At 39.3% G+C, this 14735-nt stretch overlaps 1 protein-coding gene across 1 annotated transcript in view; it reads left to right on the top strand.

Annotated features, from left to right (window-relative positions):
* Positions 1 to 14735, top strand: part of zfpm2a (zinc finger protein, FOG family member 2a) — a 161997-nt gene that overhangs the window by 87602 nt on the left and 59660 nt on the right. The window lies entirely within an intron of this gene.

Below are 14735 nucleotides of genomic sequence, written 5' to 3' on the forward strand. Positions count from 1 at the left end.
AAGTTGCTGTACATTAAATGATGACAAAGGTATCATGGCAAATAATTACAAATAAAACCAATGATTATAAACCATAACCTTATATAAAAATCTGTATTTTAAAAAAATGTATGAAGAGAATGAAAGCAAAAAGAAAGGGTGATTATTGCAAAAGCATTTTGGGAAATAAATATTTTGGGAACATTTAAAAAGTGAAAATAAAGTTGCTGTACATTAAACATTGACAAATTAAAAAATATATATATTTTTAAGAAAATAGAAAGGTTAAAAAAATATATATTAAAAGCACAATAAATACATAAAATAAATTACTACAATACTAATAAACATTTTATTATTTTTACATAGGAAAGAAAATAATGTTTTCCATTCATCATTCTTTTTCTACCCAACAACTAGTGTTTTATCTCATCAAGTCATCAATTTGATGTGAAAAATTTAAGAATAATTCACTAGTTTATCCTCAACTGTAACTTGGCTGGACAGAGAAATCATTATAATAGTAATGGATCGTTCAGGGTTCGTCAAACTGTCAATGCATGTCCTCATTGAAGACGATCATGATCTTTCAAATGTAAACACGTAACTGTAGCAGTGCTCGGTGTGTTCGGTCGTGAACGTCACCTGAGACGGAGACAGGAAGTCGGTGTGATCGCCGTGCGTTTAGCTACACAGGTAAGAAAACAGACCTTTGCATTGAAATAAGAAGCTGTAGGAATTATTCGGCACATCACTCAAGCCATTTATCTCACCCCCTTTTTTCTCTTTTTTTTTCTCCCACACTCCCATCTTCCCTCCAATATGTTTATTGCTAGCCGTCCTAAACTTAAACAAGTGGCGGACGATTTCTCCCGTTCTAGAAATTATATTTTTCTTCTTGTCATTGCTTCATTAATCAAGAGGAGGCATTCTGAAAAATGTTTTGTTTTGGAGGCTGCAATCTATTTTGTGTGTGTGTGTGTGTGTGTCTGTGTGTGTGTGTTGTAGTTAATCTGCGCCCGTGGCAGGTTTCCCCTCCGAAACGCAGCGCTAAGCAGCGGTATCGCAGGCCTATTGTTGTAGCCTCTGTCATAGCAAGGAGAGCCTGATGCAGGCCTGGGCTCGCCTGATAAGGAAAAGAGGATTCAACATGGCTGGAAAGGAGAATCAGTGGGACTTGAGAGTGGAGTACGGATAGGGCAGATGCGCTCACACACACACACACACAGACGCACACACACACACGTGTGTGTAGAGGCTTGCACAAACGTACAGCCCGACACGCACAAATCACCGCCATCATCACACTGGCACATGCCCAAGCAATTATTTACAGTAACATCCAATTACATATGCAAGAAGGCACCTCAGGATAGAGCCGGTGTGTGTGTGTGTGTAGCGCAAACACACAAACACATTCGACTTAAAAAAAAAAAAAAAAAGGTGGCGCGCGCTATCTTTCATCGGGTTTTTTTTTTTGAAAAACGCCAGACTTTATCGGGATTAGCAGGATTTGAATTTCTGCGGTGGAAACAAACAATTTTTGGCAACGTAAAAGACGTGGCTTGGTTCTAATGAAATAATGGGGCCCCACGAAATTTTAGGCAGAGAACCAATATGTGATTGCGCGCATCAATTATTTCTTGGGCTCGCACCAATATCGAGGGGGCCGGGGTCCTCTTCTGATGGCGAAATGGTAATTATCTGGCCGACTCTCCCTCGCTCAATGTCATCCCCGTATTTAACAATCGAATTTTTTTTTTTCCGGCCGTTTCCGAGCCTTGCCGGGGTTAAGTCGGGGCCCTCGCCGTAACTTTTAAACACAAGCCAGCGTCGGCGAAGAAGCGGGATCCGATGTTTTTTCCGCACCGGTTTAAAAAGGAAGCCGGCTGAGCGGCGCGGCATCTTAGCACGGCTCGCCGCCGCCCACAGCCCCGCGCATTAGCTGCAAAGAACTCACTCAGTCTGCTATTATTGCCACGGCTGAGCTCCTACTGTTTGAGAGATAATGCATGGTTGACTTGATCTACAAGTGAACCTGACATTTGCCGTCCTTACATCACAACACAACTACCCCAAACTGATATGGCGGGTCCCGCTGATAAGCCCGAGCATGACTCACTGATTTGCTTTGTGCTCGCTGTAATGGCTGCGCCGACATGCCAACGACATACCGACTCCATCACGACACGCGAGATGTTTGCAGACACTTTTCTTTACACTTATGAACGTAATCTATTGTCGACTGGAGACGAGTGCGTTGGATCTCAGAGTCGCAGTAGAAGTCAAAATCGACGGACGGATCAGTTTAATGTCGGCGTCATATAAACAGACGGATGGACGGATGGATGGATGGATGGATGGATGGATGGATGGAAACATTCAACAATAAATAATATAGAGTTTGTGTTTTACTATTTTTGCACTCATGTATTTAGACAGGCAGACAGTTCTGATTACAGTTTACAGCAGACATCATACAAGCAAGAACAAGAACAAAGTGCAAACGAAGAACAAAGTGCAAGGGATGATGAATTACGAGTCTAAAGATCATACAGAGGTTGATTGAGAACTTGGGGAAATTGTCTGTAGGTATGAGTGTGTGTGTGTGTGAATGGTTGTGTGTCTGTGTGTGCCCTGTGAGAGACTGGTGTCATTTCCAGGGTGTCCCCTGCCTCTCGCCCAATGAAACTGGGATAGGCTACAGTCTCCTCCGCGACCCCCACAAGGGATAAAGCGGTAGAAAATAAACGAACGAGGAACATATAGAACTCAGAATTAAACAGTCTTTTAGCACGAGGAACGAATGAGTCCCTGAGTCTATTAGTGTTGCATCATTGGAGGAGCATTTCGTTAAATAACCTTGGCTGAAATGATAGTCGTGACGTATATGGGGCCACATGCCACTTTTCCTTTTCAAAAACAAGGCACCTTTTAGACGCTAACAATCAATAGAAATGGAAAGTACGGTCTTCAGGGACCAGCAAAGTACTGTTGTGTACTTATTGTAGTGTACACAACAATAATTTGACTCATATGCACTTATTGTCTTGCAACAAAAGTTAGAATTTTAGAACTTAGATCTTTGATGTCCTGGTAGCACTAGGATTCAGACCCACTGAGATATGTGCGATTTAAGTGTTTCAGTGAGTCTGAACCTGTTGTCTCCTGTTGCGCGTTTGTTAAGTTCGTAAACGTCGAAAGATGAAAAGAGATCCATGAAGGTTCGATGAAATCCAAATGCTTTCAAGACCAAATTGAACATTAAACCTAAAACACTAGAAAGACATTGTCCAATGAATTTAAGTGGACCATTAAGAAGTTGAAGTTTCATTTCTAATTTGTAGTAGTTGGACTTTTAAACTAAAAACCCTGTATTTTACAAAATGATTAAAATAAAAAAAGTTTGCTAAAAAACCTTTAGACTAGAATATACTCAATAAACTCAACTCAACTTTATTCATAAAGTACTTAAAAACAACAACATTCGATACAAAGTGCTGTACAGTGACTTGAAAGTGCTAAGAAAGTGCAGTTTAAACACACAAAGATAAAACAATATCAAATAAAACAAATAAAAAGCACTAAAAACAGTGTCTCATAAGCCAGAAAATAAAAGTGTTTTTTAAGACGAGATTCAAAAATACATGTATATACAATTAATAAGAGACAAAAGTCATCATTTATCCTCCCATTAAATGATTCAAAATCTTTATAGGTAAGTAACAAAAAGGGTTGAATAAGATCGCCCTTGAGATAAGACATTCCGATTTTTTTTAGATATTTTCAACAAAGGTGTTCAAAACGTTCATCCATATTTGAATAAATTCCTGCTTGGATAAGAATTTCCATTAAAATTCAGGTGTCTTTTTTTTTGTGATTCACTACCTTCAACAAGTTTTCTACAGAGAAGTTGTTTCAAAGATCACTGAGAATCCCAAAGTTTTTAAAAAACCTCCTTTCCTCGTTCATCGCCCCTTTGTTTCCCAGAATACAATGTGTCCTCCCAACTGAACGATAATCCAACACTTGAATTCACAACAGGCCCCTTTTTGGTTTTTCCTCCTCTGAAGAATCCAAAAAAGAAAAGTGAAAGAAAGTTGAGGGCCAGCTGCTTTGCCATCTGTCACTGTCATACTTGATATGTGGAAGTGGCTTCTGCGAGATTCGGAACAGATTGTTTCCACTCGCGAAAAATGTTGAAGCTGAGATAAGTTTTGGTGGAAGTTGGAGGTGCGACTTTGAGGAATGTGTGGTGAGACGGGCGGTAGATACGATTATCTACACACTCATGGCTGAAGCAGCAACGATAGATAAACAAACACAAATACCCGAGTGATAGTTTAAGGCGTATACAACACATTGGAGAGTCGGGGGAGTTTTGACCCACTTCTCTGGAGTCTCAAGTGTCTTTAATGAAATCATTCATTCCTTTTTTTTGTTGATGGTCGACTCGCAGGTTAATGTACCGATGCAGGTTAATTTAATGAACGACATCTGCGATCGCTCATCTGTACACGGGCGATAATTCGACGTTCGCATCCTTTCCGAAAAAAAAAAATGAAGGTCAGCGCCGGGTCCCCCCCCAACCCACCCCCCCAGATAAGAGAGCTTGATGGTTACTGGAAGAGATGAAGGTCTGGTCAGTGTCTGTTCACCCTCGGTGGTCCGGCTTCATTAGATGAATCAAGATGAGCTGTCAAAGCGGCAATATTCAACCACGGGGTCGTCGGCAAACTAATTGGGTAACAAAGACCATTTCCAGCTCAGGAAACCCATCTCTCGACAGTCCGTGTGCCGAGACTCTGATAAGAGGGTTCGCGTCTAATGCATTTAGCGAGGGCCAAGTTCACCATCTTTATCTTATTTACTTAACTTGGTGTAAATATTGTTGGTTCTCCGACAGCGGATTTGCTGAGGACCCTATTTCCTATTTCAAAAAAAGAACCCGGCGTTCTTCTATCCCTTCTATGCAGATGATCAGGTGGTGTGCATACCACGCTCCCGGGGGTCCCACGTCATGCTCAGTTTGTTCGCCCATTATGACCGAGTTCATTCCTGGAATCTCTTCATTATTTGCTCCCCCGGTGATTTCTATTCATTGTATTTTTGGGGAGTTCGTGTTTATTTTAATCGTCCACCGTATGGCTGAGATAGAAGTTTAGGAATCAGGAGCTGTGACAAGTTTCATGCACAAATATATATATAAGAAAAAAAAAATGGCTCAGAGAAGATGCAATTCTAATGCGTCGTGAAATTCATGACTGGAAGAGAAGAGTTCAAAGGAATATTCAATTGGTATACCTAAAGGGGGCCACGGTTTATCTAAAGTCAGGGGCTTTATTCGAGCATCATGGCCACTATTTTTATTGTTTGTCATTATTTACTGCCTCCGCCTGATCCTAGTCTGCCGCTCCTGGTTCTGAGAGCAGGGATTTGTTGTGACCCCATTGACTGATTGACTCTTGGGTTCCCTTTTTTTTTTTTTCTTCCCCTCCGCTTTGAAGCAATCCTCCATCCTCGTGTTTATTCCACGCTAAGAAAGAGTGGATCAGTCCGGAGAATATGCCACCTGCCACTTTGACCCGCGGGGGCCCCGCGGTAATATCCATACAGGTGAACATTACCGGCTCTGGGTTCTCTATTATGTTTCCTCACAACTGCTTCTCACCGCTCCCAGAAGTCGGTGCTTCCCTTTACACCCCGGAAAAAAAAAAGATCAAACAAGTGCTTCTCAATAGAATTGAAAATGTGTAAAAAAAAATAAAAAAATCAGAGAGTTTCATACAAGTCAGGGGGGGGGAGGGGGGTGACAAGGGTCGTCCCCTCGACCCGAATCAAGACACAAGAGAAACATGCGAGTCGCTCCGAGACATGAGAGTCGAAGGCTGAAGCAAAATGTATTTCATCGGCTTGTTAACGACTTTTCAAAGAGTCGGTCTATATGTCGAGGAAAGACTGGAGACCCCCGGTGATGCGGGGGAAGAAGTCGGTAGATATCGTGGAAGGTTTTCGTGCTGATATGCGTCTTAAAAACTGACGAAGTAGTGTCGCAAAATTCACATTCCTACCTTTTAGAACTGTCAAATTTGGAGCTATTTCTGTCGTCCAAGACACTCAAAGGACGATACTTTTATCTCTGTAAGTAAGTAAGTAAGTAATATTTATATAGCGCTTTTCTAGACCAGGGTCACAAGGCGCTTAAACAATCAAAACAATACTCAATAAAATATATACTTAAAAGGTCAAGACACCACCAAGACAAACAAAGGAGTCTCAGAGAATCAAAGGAAAAGCCCGCACGAATTATTCACACCAAAAAAAACAAAGAGAAAGAACAGCCAAAAGAATTAAATGTAAAATCTATTTGGCATCAAGGTTTCTTCGTGTGTCTTCAATGGCGGGTCCTGAGGACGGACAAAGAAATGCGAGGTTATATTTGAAAAATTAAGCTGCAAAGACGCAGAAATTTTAAATAAAAAGTCTGAATATTTAAGATCAAATGTGTTAGAATTATTCAAAACCCAAAACAGAATTTTAATACTCATCAAATACCATCTTTGGTAAAGCAATGCTGGGCATGCAAAAAAAATCAAGATGGCGGCAAAATCCATTAGTGTCTTTCACAAATATTTTCTTTTTAGCTGAAAATGCATTTATAAAAGATAGAAAGGACAGAACTACTGTATAGAAAACTCACACTCTACTGCCTCAGGACCATTAATGCACCTGAAGGACTTAAATCTTCTTCATCCATCCATCGAAACATCTGGTCCCTCACGAGAAACTGTTCGCCTCGTCTAAAACAAGCAGGCGTCCCCCTCGCTTAGGCCCGTTTGACTTCTTCAAAAAAAAAAATGAGCGGCGCGACTGCTAGCAGGTAAACTTTGACACCAACAGTCCAGTCAGCAGGATAAAAGGAGATTGAAATGAGAATAGAGCGGCCGATGCACAGTCATGGGTGTCCCTTTCAAGACTCCTTTTGAAACGGCGGCGACTCTCTCAATTTAATCGATTTTAAAAAGTCAATTTAAGAAAGTTGAAAAGAGAGAGATGGGCAAAGGGAAGAAAGAGACGAGAGAGAGAAGAGAAGAGAAAAAAAATGGCATTCTCTCGCACTCGAGCAGTAAACTAACCGCCGTGCGGGGCAGGAGAATTCAGCCGAATTATCTTCTACCTCACATTTGCTCTTAGGCGAGCAGTTTAAAACGCCAAAGCGATTGAACCAGTTGATCCAATTTGAAATGCAGAAATGATTAGAGCGGCTTGCCTCGCTTGATATCGGGAGAAATTCCTCCGATTGGTGACAGGGCAGCAGCCAAGATCTATCTGCGAGGGATTTATTTTTGTGTAGATCCGTTATTTAGTCCGATGTTGTGTAGCCCGAGAGCACGTTGAGGAGGAGGAAGAAAAGAATGTACGAAGGTATAAACACGTGTGTAGACATGTGTGTTCTTAAAGATTGATACAATTGATACGATATATCTTGTTTTTTCCTGTTACATGGTTTTATATTTCAATAAATTGTGTCTAAAATAAAATAAATAGATTGTTTGTGTGTTGCAATTCAACTTTTGGTCACTAGGTGGAAGCAGTCATACAAATAAACAATTTCCCGAAGGAGACCTGAGGGATCAATAAAGTTTTACCTTACCTTACCTTACAACGTCCTCCGTAGCTAAAGTAACCATGAAATCCTTCAAGATTCTGTGGTTGACTAAGGACAAGAGGATACAGTCGACTCCAGCTGCTTTTAAAGCTATAATGGCATATTTTCGTATTAAAGTGTATCAACATGTATTGCTACAGCCCAACAACAGTTAGTTGAGATTTGCGCTATTTCTGAAGTAATTGATACAATATATCTTGTTTTTTTTCCCCCGTTTGATGTTTTTTTTTTTTTTTATTTCAATATATTGTGTCTAAAATTAAATAATTAGATTATTTTTTGTTTCAATCTACAGTTAAATATTGCGAATACGCCCGGCGTTTGTTAATTTTGGTGTTGCAATTCAACTTTTGGTCACTAGATGGAAGCAGTCATATAACGTCCTCCTTAAGTAACCAAGAAATCCTTCAAGATCCTGTGGTTGGCTAAGGATGAGAGGATACAGTCGACTCTAGCTGTTTTTAAAGCTGATGTTTGGAGATATTTTGGCATATTTTCGTAATAAACTGTATCAAAATGTATCGCTACAGCCAACTAACAACAGTTAGTTCAGATTTGCGCTATTTCTGAACTAACTGATACAATAATCAATACAATATATCTTGTTTTTTTTTCCCGTTTGATGCTTAATATTTCAATATATTGTGTCTAAAATAAATAATTAGATTATTATTTGTTTCAATCTACAATTAAATATTTCAAATACGCCCGGTGTTTGTGTTGCAATTCAACTTTTGGTCACTAGATGGAAGCAGTCATAACGTCCTCCGTAGCTAAAGTAACCATGAAATCCTTGTAGTACAAGAGGATACAGTCGACTCCAGCTACTTTTAAAGCTGAGGTTTGGAGCTATTCTGGCATATTTTCTATTAATTCAACCAAAAGAGAGTGAAATCAATCCCTATTTCTGACTAAAATTCAATGTCCATTCAATATCATATGAAATCGTATCGTGAGATGAATATATCGTAAAACCGTGGGATTAGCGTATCGCTACAGCCCAACAACAGTTGAGATTTGCGTTGTTTATTAGCATTAAGCTTATTAGCTATTTAAATCAACAGTCTCTGTTTTTTTTGTTTGTTTTTTTGTTCATTCAGAATAAGTCCTGCAAACATTTGCAGAAGAGACTAGTTTAGTCCAGGCTTTTGCAGCATAAGTTGTACCTAGAGTTTGAGGAGACTCTGGTCAGTGAACTTGAAGTCGCAATATCTACGAACAATTTTCATACGTAAGATGCTTCTTAGCTGATTTTTGAGATCTGTGGACCACATGAAATCGGTTTGAAATCAGTTAGCACAACGAGAACGTAACGCACCGTCAAATTTTGTGTACATTTAAAAGATTTAGAGTGTGCTTAATAGTACCGAAAAATACGGTATGCAGATGTTTTATTGAGCAAAATGTTTACAACATCTTGAACTATCCTCTCCACGACCATCTCAGTTAAAAACACAACCTCAGCTCTCTGTTTTACCTTCTTTATTCTGAGATCATGCAGTATTTATTTAATGTTTCAGGTCCTGTCAAGAAGTGTTGCTCGATAACAACTTTAGTTCATCCAAGTTTGACGATACATCTGGAAAAACACAAGCGAAACCAACGCGATCTTTGTAACGAATCTTTACGTAAAAACATTTGTGTTTAAAACTCAAATTATAATGAGGGCGACCAAAGCAAAGGTAAGACAGGTTTATGGGTCGGAACTGAAAGAAAGGAAGTGAAACCGTTAATACAGTGTGGACTTTAAAATGGGATACATTTAAAAAATAAATTATATTTAAAAAAAAACAAACTTTAAGGCCAGGGTTGACTTTCATTGATTTCTTTGACACTGACATTTAATTACTTCTGCCCTTTTTTTCATATATAGTTAAATCTTTTGACTTTAAAAAAAAAAGAAATAAGGAATATTCTTTTATTCAGAAATTCAATATAAAGTATTTTTTTTAACTCATCTTATAAAAAGTTACATTCTTGTGAACGTAAGGTCATGTTTTAATTACAACGTCTTGGAAAAATAAAGTGACGGCGCTCCTTTTATTCATGCCTCTAAAAAAGAAAAAGAAGGTTTTTTTATTTATTTATACTTTCTATTACCACAGGACAGCGCCAAGGTGAGCTCTGGTCATTTATTTAACAAAAAGAAAAAAAAAACAACCTTGCTACGCATCCATCCTCGGGGCTAAGAAAATATTAATACGCGGGAGCGATAACGAAGGCTGGAGGAAAATCTGCCTTAATGAAATTTCCAGTTGACCACATGCAATTTGTTTCATGGCGGCGAACAACTAATTGCGGACGTTATCGAGGCCCGGGCTGGTAGAACAGGTGCGGAAAAAAAAACCTTTATCCTCCGGGCCGGGGCCATGTCAGCGACACATATGAACTTCACATAAACGTAAGCTTGTTTTTGTTCCCGCGGTGACACTGTTTCTTTTTCTTTTTTTTTTTAAAGCGGGCGACACACTTGTTTACTGTACGGGCCCACGCAGATGTCGGGAAAACAGATTGAGGAGTGTGTGTGTGTGTGGGGGGGGGGTTAAAAAAAAAAAAGATGTGTATTTTGGTGTAATTTCCAGCGGCGAGTGGGCGTCGACTGTAGAAAAGATATCCGACACATTTGATCTCTCAGTTGTCTAAATCCTGCAGCTGTGGGATCAAGACGGATACAGTGCCAGTCGGTGACCTTGGTCGGGGGAGCGAGGGGAGTGCGGTGGGGGGGGGAAGTAATCATTCCCCAACCGAGGACGTATTGATTTCACCTGCCCTGACCGTGGAGCAGGGTTAAGAGTAGCCACTGGTGGTGAAAATGGTCAGCGGCGATATCATTAGCCGGTTGTTTACACGGGAGGAGGGAAAAAGCCGGGGAGTTCCAGGGACAAACCCGAGTGTCGCCAGACACACTTTCTTCTTCACCTCCTTCAGCTGATCAGAGGATCATGGTATCAAGGAGGGATTAGTAGCGACTTGGGATTTGTGTGATTGGTTAATTTATTGCGGTGATGGCAGGTCTTTCATCTATGGCAACATTTAATCAGCGCCGCCACAGAGGCTATTACAGGTTAGCTCCTTTTCTGGAGCCGGTCCGGCTGCGCCATCAGCTCTATCACAATTCCCCTGAAATTTCCAAATTATCTGGAACAGGCTTTAGCTCCTCAGTAATAAAAATTAGAACAGATTCCAGATAGAAGCTTTTGCTCACACAGGGCCAATTATAAATAGCTCTGCCTCAGAAGAGAGGGAGATAGAGAAGGGGTGAGGGAGGGAGAGAGAGAGGGGTGAGGTTGGGGGGATAAAAAAAAAACTCTGAGAGATGTGAACTTATCGTTCAGCTCCTGCGCCGCTCTGATCCAAATCCGTGTGGCTGAAAATTTATATTAGATGTTATCACAGAGGCCTAAGTCTAGGGACGGAAATCAATGAAGGTTATCTTTTATGTTGCGGCAACTTGTGGAAATATTGATTTTCATTTTATAGTGAATTTGGAGCATCAGTTTTGTAATCACTTCCTCGCTGACTACACTGTTTTCGGAGGCTGTATCTCTTACACGGTAACAGCTCTGGAGGAGGAAGGAGAGAGGGAGGGAGAGAGAGAGAGAGAGAGAGAGAGAGGGAAAAAAAGAGTATTGAAACCAGTGAAGTGAGGGAGGATAAAGTGTAGGACTGAGAGCCGGGGGTCTCAGACTGGATCATAGCCTGTAAAATGATGGTTTAGGAAGTAGATCAAATGGCTGTTTAGGGCTATATGGTGCACTTTATAACACTTGTTCAAACACGTGACCTTGTATTTATGCAACTTTTGTATTTAGCTAAAGGCTGTTTACTCATGCAAGACTATTGGTTTTAATTTTATTACAATGCATTTGTCATTAAATGGTTTCTTAGTTATATGTTTTGCTGATAATATTATTTGTATATTAACTCGGCTTTTCCACAAACATTTTATCAGTCATTATAAAATTCAAAAGGTATCTTTTCAATTTGTTATTAATCTTGTCATTTTGCTTTTGAAATATTTCAATTCAATTGCTCAAAAGCTACATCATCACTAAGTTATATTAAGTTCATATATATTAGCATAAAGTCACATTTGTTCATCATGTTTCGCTGACTATATATTTTTTGCTTCCTTTTTTCAATTTAGTTTAGTTAGCATTTTTTTATGCTGATTATGTTTAATTGACTTAAACATCAGCATTAGTATAAGTTGATTATATCTTATGCTGATCACGTTTTTCTTAATCTTTTTTTTTTTCAACAAACATTGATATCATTGTAAAATGTATCGACTTTTTTTTTATCATATTTCTTGTTGTAATATTTTATGTCGTGTATGTGTTTATCTTGACTTTTTATTTTATTTTCCTAAAACATAACTAAGTGATATTTATTTTATATATTTTTCAATATTACCACATTTTTTTATCCTATTTTCTTCCTGAAAATTATAATTTCCGTCATGAATTTCACTATTTTGATCATATTTCTTGCTATAACTAAGCGATATTTAGCTATTATATTATCCCATGTATATTATTATTATATATCATTATATTCCCATGTGACTGTGGCTTCAAGTTTTACTTTGATCACATTTATAAGTATTTTCTTTCAGTCCAAACTATATTAAAACATGAATTAATCGTTAAACAAAATCTAAATAATGATATATATTAAATCAGGTCAATCGAATGATATGTTTTAAGAAACATCTCATTCATTGTGAAGTTGTCAAATAAAAAGTGTAGAAGAAGAAGAAGAAGAAGTTCCTGCTCGTCTCTCTCGTCCTGCTTGAATTGTAATTTTCCGCCTGTCAATCAGTCGTCCTCCCGCCCGGACCACCGAGGCCAGCTGATCTGCTTGTTTTCAGCTGTTTTCTCCCCCCCCCCCCCACACCATTTACATTTTGCAGATGCTCCTCCCTGCAAACGATGCCGGCGCGTCCCTTAATCCTAAATATGTCGTGTGCTCGCTCGCTCTCGGCCTTTTGTCTTTGCGGCGGCGGCGGCGGCGGCTACATCCTTACAATGCACATGGGCCACTATTGTCGCTATTGTGGCCGTATTATGTAAATCTCCCGCCTGACAAAAGAGCATCGCGGAAAAAAATAGGAATCGACGGTTCATACATAATCATATGGAATAATTAGGATGTTGGTAAAAAAAAAAAAGTTGCAGCAATCATCGGCGCCGAGGGAGAAAGTTAATGTTGTGGTTTCTGGCTCCATTAAGAGCAGCTGGAATATCATAAAGTCCCAGTGGCGGCGGCGGCGGCGAAGAAGAGGCCTTTCTGAATAAGAGATGGCTCCCGTCTCCAGATCTAAGAAAGGGTTAATCTGATTCCCATTTCAGATAGTCGCCCTAGCAACAATCTTGCCGGGGCCCCGGCCTCTTTTGACAGGGGGTGTTGGGGGGGGGGGGGTGTGAGATTTTCAGGTTAGCTCTGATAGAGGACTTTATTGTGAGGCTAATTTGAAATGTGAAATGGAGGATGACTTAAATTACTGAGGTCCTCATTCTCTCATCCTCTGCCAGGTCGCTGGGATAAGGCGGTGCCAAGAGAAGGAATATCAACAGACACAATTTACTGTCTGGCGTTGGATGGTTTTTGGCGGGAGAGTTTGCCAGAACAGAGATAGAGATTTATATATATATATATATATATTTACACAAGCCTTTTATTTAGCTAGTTTTATTTAGTTGTGCCTCCAGAATCCTCATCAATCGCTCTGATGTTTTTTTTCTTTCTTTTCGCCACTAAATAAGACTCACCTTAAAAAAAAAAAAAAAGAGATTTTTGTCCTCCAGCCTCTGACTTGATGGAGTTCATGGAAGGAGGACCGGGTGGGTGGAGGAGGAGGACGGGGTGGCGAGGGGGGCCGGCTCACTGCCGAAGCTCATCTCTTGTGCATATCTGTGCCAATTCAGACCTTTAACATGCTCAAGTGACATTTGCATTTATCCTTCAAGGTTGTTTCCTCGTGCGGGGGAAGAAATAAGTGAGTTTTTTTTTTTTTTTCTTCTTCTTCTTCTCTCTCTTGCTCTCTCTCTTTTCTGTAATAGACAGATGGACATGTCGCTGGACGAGGGGGGGGGGATTTGTCAGGATTGAATCACAAACCAAAATATTTCTGAGAAAATATTGATACACCAATATATAGCGACACTTTTTATCAATTAATAAAGTGTGTAAAATATATAAATATATATATTCAATGTACAAATAACATGCAAATATTCAGTGTTCATTTGTGTGTTGCTATTAAACCAAAGAACGCTAGATGGCAGCAGTCGTTAAGTCCTCCACACTTAAAGGAACAATGAAATCCTGTGAATTCTCGGCGATGACTGAGGACGAGGGGATACACTCAACTTCAGCAGTTTTTAAAAAAAAACTGATGTTTGGACATATTTTGATTTTTAAAAACAAATGGAAGCAGTTACGACTTCGTCAAGAGTCATGTGATCTGTAAAAACACCATAGTACTCGGACAGTACTAAAAATATATCCTATGTACCACAATATATATCGTATCGTTACCCCTGTATCCTAGCATCAGAGTTTTGACCGTATGCACTACACTCCTACTATTTCTGCCTATTTTACTTTTAATTTGAAACTGTTTAGCTGTAACACACTGATCTATTCATAGTCAGAACTAATTTTTATTTTTATTATGCCTTTCCCGAAGTAAAATGATCACCATCTTTACTGTAAATACGCTAAATACGTTTTTGTCTTCCTTTAAAAAAAAAGGAAATATGAATTAAAGTAAGTAATTTGCTAATTCTGAGTTTGTTTCAGTTAATTGAACTGCATTTTTATATTACATTTAAAAATACTACTGTTGATTTAGTTTAGTTTTTTTATTTAAAAGGACAATGTGCAGTTACATTAAAAATAAAGATTTAGCACAATGCTAATTTCCATCTGTAGTCCATGCAAATGCTAATGCTAATGCTTGCTTGGCAACAGATGTAGTAGTTTGTGGTCGATGACCGTAAAAAATGTGGTTTCCTGGCTACAATTATTAGCTTTTAAGGCAGAAGTTTAACGAAATAAAGTAAGAAAGAGGGGGGGTTTA

The sequence above is a fragment of the Callionymus lyra genome, chromosome 13 (assembly GCF_982586985.1).
Source record: "Callionymus lyra chromosome 13, fCalLyr1.hap1.1, whole genome shotgun sequence".
NCBI classification, from domain to species: Eukaryota; Metazoa; Chordata; class Actinopteri; order Syngnathiformes; family Callionymidae; genus Callionymus; species Callionymus lyra.